Below are 16,355 nucleotides of genomic sequence, written 5' to 3'. Positions count from 1 at the left end.
TTGTTTCGCATGAGAAAAATGTAAAGTAGATATGACTCTAAAGATGGGTTCTTTAAAAAATGTCACAGAGGGGCTAGAGCTATGACGCAGCAGTAAAGAGCACCTGCTGTTCTTCCAGAGAACCTGGGTTTAATTCCTAGTAGCTACGTGTCAGTTCACAGCCACCTGTAATTCTAGTTCAGGGGATATTCTGACATCCTCTTTGGTCTCTGCAGGTACCAGGCATACTCATGATGCACAAACATACATGCAGGCAAAGTACCCACATACATAAAATAAAAATTAATAAATGTAGAATTGCCTGGAGATGGTAGCACATGCCTTTAATTCCAGCACTCAGGAGGTAGAGGCTGGTGGATCTCTGTGAGTTCAAAGCCAACCAGGTCTACAGAATGAATTCCAGAACAGGTTCCAAAGCTACACAGAGAAACCCTGTCTCGAAAAACTTAAAAAAATGTTGAATTACAAGGGTATAGTATATAATGGTCCTAGGTTTGTTCTTCAGCATTAAAAAGAAAGGCAGGCAGGAAGGAGGAAAGAATTTGTAGGCCTACAGGAAAGATTTAAGATTAGGGGCTGATAAAATGCCTCAGTGGCAAAAGCACTTTTTGCTAAGCCTGATGACCTGAGTTCAATCCCTTGGACCCATATGGAAGAAGGAGAGAACTAACTTCTGTAAGTTGTCCTCTCATCTCTACACATCTGGTGTGATGCAAGTGTAACACACACACACACACACACACGCGCGCGCACACACACACACACACACACACACACACACACACACACAGTGAAAAAAAATGGTACAAAGGAGAAGCAATTTTTCTACCAAGTGAAATTCTGCTTTACTCTCAGCCCCAGTCTGTCATATTTGTGCTTTCTTAGAAGTGCCATTTTCCTAAAGATATGGTTCCTGTTAATATGTTAGATATGGGTACTAACTAAAGTTGTTGCTGTTGGTCATAATTGATTCTAGGCTCTCAGTCCATAGATTTGATGGTTTGGATGAGAATGGCTCCCACAGGCACATGTGTTTGAATATTTGTTCCCTGTTGGTAGAACTGTTTGTGAAGGATTAGATGGTGTAGCCTTGTTGGAGGTGTACCAATGTGGGCAGACTTTGAGGTTTCAAAAGACTTGTGCTGTTTCTGCTCTCTGCTTCTTGCTTGTAGATCACGATGTGAACTCTTAGCTGTTTCCCCAGCTTACTGTCATTATGCCTTTACTCCTCCAGTATAGACTGTAACCCTCCAGAACCACAAAACCAGTAACAATCTTTCTTTTATAAGTTGCTTTGGTCATGTTATCTTATTACAGCCATAGAGTGATTAATACTACAGATATAGGCAATAGAAGAATATATGCATACATAACCTGTATGTTTTTATGTTTCTATAGACATGTTTCTACTTCTATAACTATTTTAAACCACCAAGTTATACTATGTCTAATTCTATTGCTATTTTTATTTTTTATACTTCCTATATTTATAATTTCTTCAGCGTTGACAAACCTAATTTTTATTATCCACAAATTTTTACTTACTTGTTTATTCCTAGAATATAGAGACTGTTTTAGAATTGCTAGTATTCCTCTGTTTTATACTAGTTGTGAAAAAAAATCTAGTAACTGGAATTTAACGTTTATGTATCTACTTTTTTGTTTCCATCCTTTTACTTCAGCTAAAGATTATGCTCAGAATCTTCTTAAAGCCGGGCAAGATAAGGCACACTTGTATTAGCACTCTGGAGGCTGAGGTAGCAATATTACACATTCCAGGTCAGCCTGGACTATCTAGTAAGACCGTCTCTCAAAAAACAAACAGGAAATAAAAAGAGTACTTGAGTCAGTATGTAATCTAAACCCTGACTTCTCTCTGCTGCCTCTGGGGATTTACTTTTTTAAACTGACAAATAAAAAATGTACATAATTTATGCTATAAATATAATGTTTTGATATTTGCATCCATGGCGGTATTACTGAATCATCTGTGTATTACCATACATACCTATTTTCTTGTAATGATATTGTCTGAAAATCATCAGTTTTCAAATGGGCAACATATTAGCATAAAACAGAACTCTTGAACTTAGAGCTTTGATATAACTGAAATCTTGTATCCTCTGACCATAGTCTCCTCTGTACTCCTGGCTTCTTTAGTCCCTAGTGACCATAATTTGATTTGCTACTTTGGGAAGTTCAGCTCTTTTAGATTCCTTGTATAAGTGAGATAATAGGAAATTTATCTTTCTGTGCCATTTTATTTAGCACAGTGTCCTCTAGGTTCATCCATGTTATCACAACTGACAGGATCCTCCTACCCCTGCTTTAAAGTCCCTATAGTATTCCGTTTTATCTATCCCACATTTTCTTTACTATTTGTGTACTAATGGGTGCTTAGGCTGATTTCGTATTTTGATTTTGGTAATAAAGCAGCAGTGTCCACGGGAGTGTAGATGTTTTTTATACACGGTAGTTTCATTTTCTTCGGTTATGTGTGTAGAAGTAGAATTGCTGGCTCATAGGATAGCATAGTTCTATTTTTTAAAAAATTGAGAAGCTTCTACATTACCTTCCCGAATAACTGTAATAATTTATGTTTCTATTAGTTGTATAATTTTTTTCCATCTTTTACCAACACTCGTTTCCCTTTGTCATTCTGCCCACAGCCAATCTAACAGGTGTGGTATGGTTTTTCATTTGCTGGACTGCTCTGTGTCTGCCTTTGAGAAATGTCTACTTAGATCCTACTGCACATTAAAAACCGTGTACCTTTTTTCTGTGCTGTGAAGTAAGTTGATTCAGTTCCATATGGACTTTGGCTATTTATGCCTGATAAGGTGAATGGTTTGCAGATGCATTTTCCAGCTCCACAGCTTGAATCTTCAGACTGCAGGATGCTTCCTTTGCTGTGCAGAGATTCGTGAGTTTGATGTTTTGTTCTTTTGCTCTTGCTATCTGTGCTTTAGGGTTTGTAGTTCAAAAAGAGCAGCAGCAGAAGCCAAAACTTTGCCCCAGGTCAGTGTCCCAGAGCTCTACTCCTTTGCTTTCTACACATGGTATTATTATACTTCCAAGTCTTAATTTAAGTCTGTAATAATTTTGAGGAGTTCTTAAGAGTCCTAACTTCATGCTATGTACATGGAATTCTTTTTTTCCTAGTACTGTTTATTAAAGACTATCCTTTTCCTATTGTGTCTTTGTGGCATTTTTGTTAAAGATCATTGTTTATAAATGTGGCTGTTTGTTTCTGAGCTCCTCTTTTTCACTGACCTGTGTGTCTCCGTGACAGAACCACGCTGCTTTGGTTACTACAGATTTGTGATATACTTTTATTTTTAATTTTATTATATTTATTTGTGTGTGTGTACCTGTGTGTGTGTGTGTGTGTGTGTGTGATTGGGTTATGGTCCCATTATGCTAAGAACAGGAGGCAGCCCAAGCCAAGTCAGGCATTTTGCTTTGCATTAGACAGGCAATAGCTACTTGGATAGCAGACATTAGTGCCAAACATCTTTCACGTGACACTATTGTAATATAACTGTTGTCTTCAGAGGCTGTCCTCATGTCTACTGTATTGTTGCTATACTGAGATCTCTTTCCTCTGTTATCACAGAAAATTCTTTGTACTTCTTTAGTGCTATATTTATTGAATCTTGGGTCACCATCATTCTTAGTTAACTGTATTGTTTTGGTAGGAAATATCCTTTAGCTTGGTAAGAATATGAAGTCTTAAAAAAAAGAATGTGAGGTCTTTGAAGCCTGCACATCTGAAGATGTCTTTTTTTCTATCTCTATACTATATTAGTTTCATGAAGTATATGAGTAATTGTAAGTTTGAGTAATTTCCCTTAACTCTTTACCATTTTGTTGAGGTAGAGTTTGCATACACTAGATAGTTCCATTGCTTACATTCCTTCCTAAAGACCCAGTGTAACTTCTGTTGAGTTCGCAGAGCTCCTGGTGTTATTTCTTGGAGTAGTCTCTACGGGTTGGACTTTCTCCCTCACCTCTAAGTGCTTCCTAGCTTGCCATTATTCTTGAAGGATATTTTACTGCATATAGAATTCAAGGTTGATGACTCTTTTGTTTCAGGACTTTAAAGGTGTTTTTCCGTTGTCTTTGTCGTGGAAGAAGATACTATAAAAATAAAATAAATCTGCCATTCAAAGTGTTGTTCCCAGTGCCTGTGCTGTATGCCACATGCCATGTGCCCTTTCCCTTTGCTTTGTAATGGGCTCCTTTGACTGGTTTTCAGCATTTTGTTCATGACAAAGTAGATATAGTTTCTTTGGAGACTTTATTTTTAGGAATTACAGATCTTCTTGACTCTGTATGTGTTTTGCCAAATCTGTATTAAGTCACTATTCAATTTTGAGGGAACTTCCCCTCCATCTCTTGAAACTCCAGTTATCTTTATATTTGAGCTCTTGATGCTTAGTTCATCTTTGTGGTTCAGTTTTATTTCTTTCAGTTTGTATGATTTCTGTTAGTGAAGTTCATAGATACTTTTATTCTTTTCTATTTTTCTATCACACTCACCTGCCAAGTCTTTTATTTCACATAGTGTAGAAGTTAATTTAAAAATTTACATTTTAATTTTTTAAAAATTTATTAGATTTTTTAAAAATACCAATCCAAGTTCCCACTTCCTCCCCTCCTCCCATTCCTTCCACACACCCTCCCACCCCACCCTCATCCAGTCCTCAGAGAGGGTATGGGCACATTGCTTTGGGGAAGGTCCAAGACCCTCCCTACTATATCTAGGCTGAGCAAGGTATCCATCTAAAGAGAATAGGATCCCAAAAAGCCAGTAGGGATGCAGTAGGGATAAATCCTGGTGCCACCGCCTGTGGCCCCTCAGTCTGCCTCAGCAATTCAACTGTCAACCACATTCAGAAGGACTAGTTTGGTCCTATGCTTTTCCTTCCCAGTCTGGCTGGAGTTGGTGAGCTCCTATTATCTCAGGTAAACTGTTTCAGTGGGTGAACATATCATGGTCTTGACCTCTTTGCTCATATTCTCATTCCTTCCACTCCTCAACTGGACTTTGGAAGTTCAGTCCAGAAGCTAAGTAATAAGGTGAACCCAAAGAAAAACAAATATAGATTTACCTGGAAATTGGAAACAGGCAAGATCGCCTGACAAAATTGGGAGCATGGGGTAGGGGGAGAAGGGAGGGTAGAAGAGAAAGTTAAGGAGAACTTGGGGAATGGGATAGTCGAGATGGAGGAAGGACAGAGATGAGAGCAATATCTCAATAAAGAGATATTTTTATTGAGGGAACCGTTATAGGGTTCACAGAAACCTGGCTCTAGAGAAATTCCCAGGAATTCACAAAGATGACCCTCACTAAGCCCCCAAACAGTAGACAAGAGGGGGCCCTATCTTGACTTGTCTTGTAGTCAGACTGATGAGTAGCTTAAATATCACCATAGAACCTTCATTCAGCAATTGATGGAATCAGAGACAGAGACCCACATCTTAATTTTTTTTTTGAGATCTCTTATTTTCTCATCATTTCAAGTGTCTTTTACCTCAGTGAACATAGATATCGTAGTTGATTTAAAGTTCTAACTTGTAACCATAAGCTCTGAGTTATTTGAGAGTAATTGTGTTAACTTTTCCCTGTTAGAATGGATCATATTTTCTGGGTTTTATGTATGTCATGTATTTTTAGATTGTGGTTTTATTATTATTATTACTATTATTATTATTTTTTTAAGAGACAGGATCTTATTGTTTTTCCCAGACTACTCTTGAGCTTCTTGGTTGAAGCTTTCTCAGTTTCCTAAGTAGCTGGGACTATAGGTACACGCCACTGTGCCTGGCTTGGATTGTATACTAAATATAGTTAGTACTATCTTGTGTAGCTCTGAATTCTTTTTAGATTTTCTTGGGAGGCCTGGTGTTTTAATTTTATTGGTGGTGTCCACCCTGTTCTGCTGCTTTAGCTTTAGATTATCTTGTTTTCTATAAGAGATGGCTTAAATTTTGGTTCACATTTTTCAGTCTTTGTGATACTACCTTGAGTTTTTCCTACATATACGAAGTTACGGGGTCAACGGAGGCTAAGGTGATGTTCCTTGAAGCACAATTAATAAAAACTCAGGATCAGAAATTGGGGTTCAAACTAAAGAACCGAAAAGCAAAGCAGCCAGGTACTGGCTCTTACCTCGACCTCAGTCTGAAATGGCAATCCTACCTCCTGAAGTCTCAGAATGAGACTGTTGAGAGCTGTTTCCTTCCATTTTATAATTCTGTGTAGGGCTGGGATTAAAGGCATGCACCACTGTCATTAAAGACATGCACTGCCCAGTTTCTATGGCAACTAGTGTGGCTACTGTAATTAAAAGTGTTTGTCATATGGCTACTGAGATTAAAGGTGTGTGCTACCATAATCTGGTCTGTAAGGCTGACCATTGGGACTGTTTTAGTCTCAGATCTTCAGGCGGTCGTTGTTTATTAAACTACAGTGGAAATGCCACTACAGTTCCTAGAGACTAAAGGAGTTTTGTGTTCAGTTGTGCTCTCTTCTGGAGTGCCACTGTAGTACCAGATGCTTTAACAGATTGGTGCTGCCAGACAGTCTGTCTCTCTCTTTATTCTTTAGAATTTATAGTTTCTGCCTCCAGCCCCCAGAGTTTGTATTTATAACCTAACTTATTTTAAAGTCACTTTTAGGCTTTGATGTCAAGTGTGAATGAGCTCTTTCATTAGGAGTTCACCTGGTGTGAGATTGAAAAGCTCTTAGAGGTGAGACTGGGAAAATATGTTAGGGTGCACAGTTTTAGTCAGTGAGGAAGTATGAAGGGTTAGAAAGACCCGTCCTCAAAATAGCTTTCATGTTTTAGTTTGTTGAAGGAGAGGCTAGTGACTGAGAGATCTATTAAGAAACTTCTGTCGGGGCTGGAGAGATGGCTCAGAGGTTAAGAGCATTGCCTGCTCTTCCAAAGGTCCTGAGTTCAATTCCCAGCAACCACATGGTAGCTCACAACCATCTGTAATGGGATCTGGTGCCCTCTTCTGGCCAGCAGGCATACACGCAGACAGAATATTGCCTACATAACAAATAAATAAATATTTTTTAAAAAAGAAACTTCTGTCATCTTTATGCCACACTAATGCAATAACCTGAATTCAGACAGTTAAAAATCTAGCTGGAAAGGAAGAAATCTATTTAGGAACATTGTGAAATTAGAATAGACAGAATTTGTTAATATGGTAATGGAGGGAAACAATGAGACAACTACTGTTTGCTGCTGAAGGATGATAATGATGTCATTAATCTGGATGCAGTACACAGGTGGAAAATTTAGTTTGAGGAGAATAATAAATTGAATTAGAAACATGTCACATTCTTAGTGCTTGCCAGTATTACTCAGCAGGAAGTTGGAAAATCAGAGAGCTTTGGAGAGCATGGTTAGAGAAAGAGATTTAATGCTCTGAGAGAGAAGTAAGACATCCTTAGGACTAGAACCTTGTGTGTGTGGTAGAAATCTCAGAGGTAGATGAAGGAAGAGGACTCAGCAGGAAACCTGAGATCTAGAGAGTCAAACTGAAGAGTCAGGAGACTGATGGACATTGGAGGCCAAGGGTGAGCATTTGTACTCAAAGGGTAACCTTCATTCACATTAAACAACAAAGCCAAAACAAACAACAAAAAAGACCCCCAACCAACCTCAGAATAAAAACCTTTCCCAAAGTTTGAGTCTATGTTAGCATTTAAGTTATGAATATTTTACTCCCCAGTAAGTCTAAAAGCTTTGGTTTGTTATAATGATGGATACAAAAATCATGTTACAACAAGGAGTAAAGAGCATGTGAAGGGGGATGTAGAGGTTGTGACTCGAGACTGTATTGTTAAACAGTCAGGGATGAGTATGAGAGACAAGACATAGTTGCTAGCAACTTGAAATGGGTATGTGGGGAGCAGGCCCAAGCCCAGGTTTTAAGTGTGAGCTGTTGGAAAGGCATCTATGGAGAGAGAGGCAATTGTCGTGACATTCCAGAGTAGAAAGAGGATGAAGATGAACAAACAGGAAATTAGGTTTACATATGCAGGGCATTTTTGCCTCTAGTATAGGAGAGCAAGGACAACACGTGTGGAGAAGAGTCTGTCTGTGTAGGAGGAGTTGGGAGTTAAGATACTGAGATTGACAATGGCAAGTTTGATGCTTGCATTTTCAGTTATGGCACAGAAAATAGTTGAAGACAAATCTTCCTTTAGACATCATCTAGAAAAGCCAGGCTGCCTACTCTTATATCTGTTCAAAATGTACTTGAGACATGATAGGAGAGGTTACCTAAAAGGATAAAAATGGAGAAATGAGACTGTTATTTGGGACTGTTTTACTCCAGTGAATATTTGCTGAAAAACCGAGCAGTGCATTGACAGTCTCTTAGAGTTAGAGGCCTAGGGGTTGTAATTCTACCATGAATGCAGCTATAAATGCCTTTTTCTTGGGTACTTGACTGAAACAAATTCAAATCTTATTTGGAATATGATAATTTTAGTATAGGCATCTAATTCTTATACAAAAATTATATAAGCATGCCCTGTTTAGAATATGATCAAATAACATGAACAAAATTAAGCAGAAGCAACAGAACTTACTGTATCGACGGGGACTTCTGATATTGCAGTTTTTAAGAGTCGACTTTAGTGTCTCTGTGCTTACCTTATTTGAAAAGATAAAAGGCAAGCTTTAACATTTTTAGTAGCGATGTTAAAATTTTAAAAAGTGGGGGTAGATACGATGTTTCAGTGGGTAAAGACAATTGCTGCCAAACCTGATAACCCAAGTGTGATCATCAGAATCATGGCGGGAGGAACGAACTGACTCCCATGAGTTGTCCTCTGACCTCTACAGTGCCATGCCATATTCTCATCCCTTCATAAAATAAATAAATGTAAAAAAAACTTAAAAATGAAGTGAAAATATTAGTCTTAAAAATGTAATTGAAGTTAGGATATGAATGAATGGGCTTAGTAGAAGATTAAATAGAGCTGAAGAGAGAGGCAATGAAGTAGTAAACATCAGAGAAGAGGATGGAAAACACTGGAGAGCTTGAGGGAGGCAAAGATAATCGGGAAATCAAGTTTATAGTTGGAGTCCTTGATAGGGTTGAAATGGATAGAATTAATATCCGAAAAGAAGATAATGAAAACTTTTCCCAAAGTGATGAAAATTATCAAGCAATGGATTCAAGAAATTTTATTGACCCCCCAAGTAGTATGAAAAGAAGTCCATTTCTTGAATATTATGGTAGGTCTGCAGAATACCAAAGATAAAAAGTTTTCAAAGTACCAGGGATTGTGAACAGCATGTTTTCAAAAGAATTAAGAGACTAACAGCTGACTTCTTGACAGAAAGAAACATCGGAGTTTATAAGACAATAGAATGGCATCTTAGGTTCTGAATCTCGTTGATAGTCTAGAATTCTGAATCCTGCAAAAGCATCTCTTGGGAACAAAGACTACATACAAATATTCACACTTGTTCAAAAGACATGACTAGTGGCTGTCGTAATGGACAGCATAGATAAGCAAATTTCCATCACTGCAGGAACAGTGTTCTTAAAGCTATTTGCAAATGAAGCAGTTGCGCATGTAACTCAATGGTACATGTGTGACATGCACAAACCCTGAACTTCAGTCCTCACTCAGCACAGCAAAAGACCAGATAGCATGAGAGTCTTGGATCACCTATGGCCTTATATAGACATTAGATAAATTGCCAGATTCCTACAGAAAAATAGATTAACAATACTGGCCTAAGAATAAAGTTTTAAAACCTAAATTATTATTTTTTCTGTTGGAAGGATGGATACACACACACACACACACACACACACACGCACATTTGTGTATAGTATGTGTGTGTGTTTAGCTTTGGTATTGACTACACAGAATGATATTTTAAATTTTTTTTCTAGAAGTTTTAAAGATTGGTATGATTTTTTTCTTTCAGTATTTGATAGAAGCCATTTTGTTCTTTGCTTTTCTTTATTGAAAAATTTTAACTTATCAATGCAGTTGAGTCGGTTTCGGCAGTCTGTATCTCGAGTCATTGTCTACTCACGTGCGTTTTATCTTATTTCCTCATAATCCTTTTAATTTCTGTAAGGTTTGTAGGGTGCCTCTGTTTCATTCTTGTTCTCTGATAACCCTGTGGAGACAGACTGGATCCTCTCCTAAGTAACAGGTGTGTTTCTATCCTGAAAATACAGAAACGGAGTCCAGGAGAGTCTGAGAGATTGGGAGACAGCAGAGTCAGCACGGCAGGTCCACGCTGCCTTGAGCGAAGCTGCAGAACTCTGGTTTGGCTTTATAATGGCTTAGGGGCCTGGGGAAAAGATTCTGAGTGCTGCCTATATTTGAGATGTTTGAATTTCTTCCTGAGACCAAAGGGTGGACCACACAGACGGTCCTGTAGCTTGTTCATTTGTGAGTCCAGAGGGGATTAAGGGAGGTGACGTTTGAAGTAAGTCAATGGAGTGAAGTTCTGTTTTGGAATGAAATTATTTTTCTTCAGTTTTCTTCTTTAGGTTAGATAATCTTGGCTAGTATATCTTTAGATTTATTAGATTTCTTCCTGTAAACTTAAGTATGCTATTGGACTTCTTTAGTTCTATATTTCAGTTATGTATTTCCCAACTTGGAAGCTCCATCTAATTCATTTAAAAATAGCTTATCTCTCGTTGTTGATATTTTGTCATTGTCACTACACTTAAATTATGGTTTCTTTTGGCAGATTTCCAGTAGTTCCTTTGATGCCCTCTTTGGGTAAATTATAAACCTAGGATCTTCCATATCTGTGTTTTTTATCTGTCTAGTTTACTTTCCCAATTCTTTGCTTGTCCTGTGACTTTTGTTAATAGCATATCCTGTTCTCCACTTCCCTTTTCTTCCTCTTGAAGTTGGAAGTGGCTTTTAATCTCTCTTCCTTTCTCCCCCCTCCCTTGGCTGAGTTAATTCTAGAGTCTCTTTCTCCTGAAGTGAAAGTGTTGAGTTGAGATGTCTGCTTCTTTCCCTCCCTCCCTCCTTTCCTTCCTTCTTCCATCTCTCCCTGATTTTGTAGTAATTACTTTGGTCAGCGTATCTGTTTTTCCTCCCCTTTTTTCTTTTTTATTCTTCTCTGGTACATAATATCCTGATTGCAGTTTCCTTTCCCTCGACTCCTCCCAGTAACCCCCCTCCCATTTCTCCCCTCTCTCCCAGATCTACTCCTCCTTTGTTTCCCAAAAGAAAAAAAAAGAGCAGACCTTCCAGGGATACCAACTAAACATGGTGTAACAAGTTACAGTAAGACTAGGCACAAACCCTCATATCAAGGCTGGATGAGGCAACGCAGGAGAAGGAAAAGTATTCCAAAGCTGTCTGAAGAGTCAGAGACACCTCCAACTTCCACTATTAGGAGTCCCAAAAGAACATCCAGCTATACAACCATAGCATATTTGCAGAGAACCTAGCTCAGACCCATACAGGGTCCTTGATTATCACTTCAGTCTCTGTGATTCCCTATGAGCCATGCTTAATTGATTCTGTGGGTTATAATCTCCTGGTTTCCTTGATCACTCTGGCTTCTTCCTACAGTCCTTCCTCCCCCACTTCTTCAGGGTTCCCCTGGCTCTGCCTAACATTTGCTGTGGGGCTCTGCTGCATCTGCTCCAATCAGTTGCCAGATGATACCTCTCTGATGACAAATGGGCTGGGCACAGATCTAGGAGTATAGCAGATTATTATTAGTAATCATTTCATTGATTTTTCCCCCCCTCTGGTGGTTTTTGGTTCTATCTTGGGTCTGTGCTGTCCACCCTCTGGTTCCTAGCCATCCAGGCAGTGTCAGGTGTGGGCTCTCTCTTTGACATGGGCCTATTAAGGGGGGATGTATGGATCTCCCTGGGAAGGGGAAACAATAGGTTTGGTGGGTGGACTGGGGATGGGTGAGGATGGGAATAGGAGAGATCAGGCTGGGTGGGGGAAAGGATGGAGGAAGAGAGTACTGGGAGAGACAGCTGGAATTGGGGGGCGCCTGGGAGCCAATGTGGAAACCTAGTGCACTGGAAGTTCTCTGAACTTTATGTGAGTGCTCCTAGGGAAGACTCCTAGTAATGGGGAATATGCGACCTGAACTGGTTATCTCTGTAACCAGGCAAGGTTTCCAGTGTTGGGACTGGGATACCAACGAAGCCACAATACCATCAACCTACAATCTGTGGGTGTAGCCAATCAATGAATGCTCAGCATATCTTAGTGATTATTGTGTCATAGGTTATGTTTTGATTCTTTGAAAGGAGGCTGCCACCCTTTGTAGGTGGTTCTTCTGAGGCTCGGGGAGTACATTTCCAAGTTCAGATGATCTACTGGTCTGCACTGGATTTTTCTTTCTGCATTTGTAAGACCTCATATTTCTGAAGTGATGAGTAGCTCCTTGTGGTATTTTCCTTCTTTCCTTCATGTTTGTGGTCATGTTTATAGTTTTATGCATGCATAGACTTCCAGACCAGCAGGAGAAAGTTGATATTCTCTTCCTCATATTTTTCCATCTTTCTTTTTATTTATTTCTCTTCTTCCCTTTGTATTCTGTCCATTTCCTCTCTTCAGCTTCCTGAGTACAGCTGTTGATTGCAGGCACACATCTCCATGCCAAATTGGTTTCTAGCCTCCTCCTGAGCTCTTGGACTATGGGAATGTACCATCACACATTTCTTTCTTCATGGTAATTTTTTTTAAAGTATGGTTTCATGTGGGCTAGGATGAGCTTGAACTTATGTGGCAGAGGAGGACCTACCTTAAACTCTGATTCTTCTACCTCATCTTCCTGAGTGCTGGCATTACAGGAGTGCACCATTCCCTACAGACCAGACTTAGGGACTTGTGGATGCTAGGTGAACACTTTATTCTGAGCTACATTTCAGCTCCTGAGAGGTTCTTGTTGCCCATGTTGTTCTTTTGCTTTCCCCATGTTAAACTGCTGACTCGTCTGCTTGCTCTGATTGCTGTTGCAAACTTGAGTTAGTCTTGCTATTGGCCTTACCTGAATTCTTAACTCTAGAGTCACTGTTGTTTATTGCCATCCCCATGTATGTGAATCACTACGTTCTTCTCCACACAGACTCAGTTTTCTCATCAGTGCAACTGCAGCTTTCAGAGTGTGTCTCTTTAGTAGGAGTCCTGCTCCCCAAGAATTAGGAGTAGCTATGGGTAGTAAGAGCCTCCATCTGAAGCACCACATACCAAACACAGGAACAGGAGATCTTCAGGAACCAGCGCTCCAGTTTGACATGTGTTTTTAGTCAGTATTTAGATCTTTATATTATTTCAATAGTTTTGTACAGTTTTATTGCTTTTGTTCTGGGGGATAATATTTGCCAAACTCCTCCCACCATCTTGGTTCATTCTTTCTTCCTTCCTCCCTTCTTCCTCCCCCATCTCTTCCCTTCTCATTTTAAACATACTTAATTCAAACTGAATTTTTCAGCATATGCTGTGGAATAGGAAGCCACTGGCTTTCTTAAGATGATGTTAAATAACTTAATGCTGTTGTTGATTAACCTGTTTGTTTGTCACAGATTAGTAATAGTTTTTTTTTTTTTTTTTTCTTTTAGTGAGATCTGATTTACTCTTTCTCCTTTCCCAACTTTATTATTGCATTAATTTTACCCCCCCCCCTTTTTTTTTTTTTACTTTTTTCAGGTCTTGCTTCTTGTCAGTTTCTCAGCCCTGAACAGTTCAGCTTGTCATTAAACACGTCTCTTTGGCTTTTTCCTTTCTTCCCTTTGTTGCACAGTCTCAGGAACTCACCATCCTTGCTGCTGGAGGACGCAGCTAGACTGATAGGAGTGAAAAGGGCAATAATTGAGGCATTTCAGGTTCTTCAAGTGTGCCACTGGTACTTTGTGGGACCTTGCTTTTTCAAGTTTTGGTCCTAAGTTTGCTCCTTCTCATGTCCCATATTTCCTACCAGTATGTGATTATAAAAATGTGTATTCTATCCCAATTGGCTATATTTAATTCAGAGTTTTGAGCCTCTGCTGTGCTTTGTGTGTTGTGCCAGGTTTAGAGTTCAGAGGGTCTCAAGGTATCACTTGATGTGCTCATGAGCTACTTTCAGATTCACCTTCTCAAGTGTGGTGTCCTTCCCATCCTTGTCACGCCTGCCGTTTGCCAGTTACCATGTTTGTCCTGCCTGTTCATTCTAGCCCGAGCCCAACTCTTTATAGACTGGCCATGTTCATGGTGGGTCCCCTTTCTAGGTGTTGTTGGGCATTGTATTATTGTTTATCATTCTGGAAATTGTCATGTTCCTTTAGTCTGTCAGGGCAGTATTGAGGGTTTCTCCAGGGTTCATGAGCCCTAACAATGCTACAAGAAAGGTAAAGTTGTCTGTTTAGATATCTTTTTCTTTTCTTATCTGTGTACTCAGTTTTTTTCCTGTTTTTTTTTCCCCCTATTGCTTTGGTACTGAAAGATGAACTTTTGGTTATAGCTTTCTGGCTTATTCTTGCCAGTTTTGTTGCCTTAATCCTGAATTCTCTTCTGCTCTTTGCTGACTTTTTAAAAAATGTGGTTTCTCTGAATAATCCTGCTCCACTTGCTATTCTTCCTGTTCATGGAAACATACACATCTGTTTATGTAAGAAATGAGGCTGCTCAGGCCTGCCTTCTAGGCACTGCAGGAGCCACTGGGATGCAGTGATGAACCCAACCAAACATTTTTGTTCTCAGGTAGAAATTACAGAAATCTGGTGCCTGTAGTGAAGAAAAGTACAGATACTGCTGATCTGGGGATATTTGTATTGGTCTCTGTATCCCACTTTCTTTAACTGGTAGTATCTCTCTGCTTACTTCTGAATTCTTCATTGTGTCAGGATTGATATATATATATATATGAATGAGCTGGTCTTAGTTAATGGTCTATTGCTGTGAAGAGATAGCATGACCACAGCAACTTATATAATATAAAGCACTTAAATAGGGGCTTGCTTACAATTTCAGAGGTTTAGTCTTTTGTCACCATGGCAGGGAGCATGGTGTTGCAAGGGCATGTGCTGGAGCTACAGTAGGCAGAGAAAGAGAGAGATACTTGGCCTGGCATAGCCTTTTGAAACCTCAACCCACCTCCAGTGACATACTTTATCCAGTAAGGCCACACCTATTAATTCTTCTAATTCTATCAACGAGTTCTACTCCCTGGTAACAAAGTATTCAAATATGTGAACCTATGGGGCCATTCTTATTCACATCATCACAGAGCCCTTCTCAGTTCTGTCTCTTGTTTTTTGAATAAAAATTTGCACTAGCCTCTTGTCCGACCTGAAACAGCTGTTGTGCTCATACTCTCTGTTTGGAACAAATTCTGATCACAAATTTTTCTTTGGAAAGTTTTCTCATTAACTGACTCTGTTAGATTCTTTTCTGTGTCTTTATTTTTATGTTTTTGTTGTTTGTTTTGTTGTTGTTATTTCTATATTTTCTACTTCTTCCTCTTTGCATTTGTAACACTGCCCTAACTGATTTTTGTCAGGAGTGCTCAGTCCCTGCCCAGAGCTGCAGGGCCTGTATTTCTGCTTCATGGGAAGGTAAAGGTTACGTGGTTGTCCCTCATTTTACTGTCCTCTCTGCTGCAGTGGACCCTTGTTATCCATTCTTGAGCATGTTGGGTTGCCATCTTTATAGAATAGCTAGGGAATGTCTCCCTATAGATTATGTTCCACTTTCCTAGTATTCGTTGGATTATTTCACATGGACATGTAGTACCCCAAATAGAAGTCATCATATTTTCTAATACAAGACTAGCCCTAACTCCCAGTCTCATGACTAGGAACCTACTCAGTTTCTATTCTGGTTGTGCTTCAGGTCCTCCTGGTTGCCAGGTGAGTTAGACAGAACAATGGAGGACCATATCAGAGGCTTCTGTTGTCAGTGTCTACTTGGATTACTGCAGTACTAGCCCTTCATGTTGTCCTGCCTCATCTGTATCTCCATGGGGGTGCAGGTGCTTGTCTCTGTTCCATTCAGTTCTGCCTTCTGTGCCAAGATGGCTTTTCCTAAAACAACTTCAGTCTATTGTTCTCTCTTGCTCATTCAAGCTTCAGAAACTCCCTAGTGCCTTTGAAAAACCCGGCTTGTTTTCTAGACCTTCCAACTTATTTTAATTTCCTTGCTACTGCCTTCCTCCATATAGGCAGGACTCTAGCCAAATGGAACTAATGTTGCAAGAATCTGTCTGTGGTTTTCTGTTTGCATCCTGATTTTTGTTTCCCTTTGCCAGAAGTATGCTTTCCTCACATCTTAATGTCTTAGTTCTTTCTTAAAAAATTTCCCAGGGTTCTCCATACAGTTATCT

The 16,355-nt window shown here is 39.4% G+C and overlaps 1 protein-coding gene across 5 annotated transcripts in view; it reads left to right on the top strand.

Annotated features, from left to right (window-relative positions):
• Positions 1-16,355, top strand: part of Dis3l2 (DIS3 like 3'-5' exoribonuclease 2) — a 363,987-nt gene that overhangs the window by 24,797 nt on the left and 322,835 nt on the right. The window lies entirely within an intron of this gene.

Source organism: Arvicola amphibius, chromosome 8 (genome assembly GCF_903992535.2).
Source record: "Arvicola amphibius chromosome 8, mArvAmp1.2, whole genome shotgun sequence".
Lineage (NCBI taxonomy): Eukaryota > Metazoa > Chordata > Mammalia > Rodentia > Cricetidae > Arvicola > Arvicola amphibius.
The sequence above is the reverse complement of the archived record's forward strand: the minus strand, read 5'-3'. Positions and strand labels throughout refer to the sequence as shown.